At 44.7% G+C, this 1,533-nt stretch overlaps 1 protein-coding gene across 6 annotated transcripts in view; it reads right to left on the bottom strand.

The window, feature by feature from the left end:
* The window catches only part of LOC117169003 (kelch domain-containing protein 4-like), a 77,229-nt gene that overhangs the window by 67,083 nt on the left and 8,613 nt on the right, over nt 1-1,533 (bottom strand). The gene's annotated exons all lie outside the window — the stretch shown is intronic.

Below are 1,533 nucleotides of genomic sequence, written 5' to 3' on the forward strand. Positions count from 1 at the left end.
GCGCAAATTGAAGGAGTTTGAGGTGAAAGGAGAGGCGTGTTTTTGTTGCGAGGGAGAAGGAGAAACTCGTAGTGACTTGTGTGAAAAAGGGAGACGCGGCGTGGTTTCTTGTTGATCGTTTCGCTCGGTGATTGTTGGAGTATGAAGACTCGAGTGCACGGGTGCACGTGTGGTGTCATCGAGAGGATGGCAGTTCCTGCTTCGCGAGGATGAGCCGGGGAGGTTGTGGGGCCGAGGGAGGCGGAGGAGGAGAAAACGACGAAGGGAATCAGTCGTTCTCAAACAAATGTAAGTACATAGAAAATAAGGAAAACGCGCCGTAAAATAAAATTGACGGGAATGCCGGAAAATTCTCGCGCGTCATAGAAAGAAAATTGAAAAACGCGTCCGGAAACAGAAAGGCAACCTGTTGATTCTTGGAATCAACAGCGGCGTTGTTCAAGATGGCGGACGGCGTGCGCGGGAAAGTGCATGAAAGGAGAAAAATGGCCATGTCGGCCGGTTGCCGAGAGAACGTGCGCGCGCACCATGACGCGTGTACGTCGCGCGGAAAGGGGGAGAAAGAGGAGCGCGCGACAAGCGTTCCGAAAGTGATGAGGAGCGGCGCGCGTTCCGAAATAACCTGTATGCACGGAAGTGATACGGACGAACGGCGCGCGACGCGCGTCGAGTGCTCTACGCGCACCTCGAGTTTTGCTACCTTTCTCTTTGCATTTGGGTACTGATGCATTTTCCGCATGTACGGTTAAAAGGAAAAATAAGCTAAATATAAATAAAACGAGGAACAGTTTTCTTACATTTGGCTTACTAATTTATTTTTGACTAAAATTTAATGGAGAGATTTTTTTTTTAAAGGAGTAATGGTGTAAATTCGAATAATTAAAATTGTTCTTGTGTTTATACATGTGTTTATATATATGTATATACATATATATGAATGTATGTGGAGAGATATGTGTGTATATACATGTATATATGTATAAAGGGGTTGAAACAAAATTTGGTAAATAAAATGTTTCATACGTAGCATTGAACCTGGAGGAAGCCAAGGAGAAACTATGGGAGAGATACAAACTGTAGGAAAAATTCCCATACGAAGGAGTTTATCTGATGGAGGCTGCGAAGGCTGACTCAGGCCTTTGCCTGGCGTTCACCAACGAGAGGGTGCTGTATATAGGTGAGCACATATATATTTATATATGTATTTGGAGAAAAATGTCTCATGACATTTTATTGGAGGGAAATGTCTTTTATGACATTTTGTTGGAGTGAAATGTCTTTCATGACATTTTGGAGACAGTCGAGTGGCATCAAAGCGTCAAAACTTTGAGGTTTTGGAGATGTGCTACTCATAAGACTGGCACAAGGGTCACAGTTGCGAGGGTCCCTATCGTACTCAGGTTAAGTGTGTCCTTTTACTGATACGATAGGAGACTAAGAGCATGACGGAAAGCTTGACATGTGTCCTGGCTTGCTGGAAGGCATGCTCGTTGCAAACAAAGAGCTTGGGTCGGTAATTTGTTTAGCAGCACC

Source organism: Belonocnema kinseyi, chromosome 3, assembly GCF_010883055.1.
Source record: "Belonocnema kinseyi isolate 2016_QV_RU_SX_M_011 chromosome 3, B_treatae_v1, whole genome shotgun sequence".
In the NCBI taxonomy this organism is placed as follows: Eukaryota; Metazoa; Arthropoda; class Insecta; order Hymenoptera; family Cynipidae; genus Belonocnema; species Belonocnema kinseyi.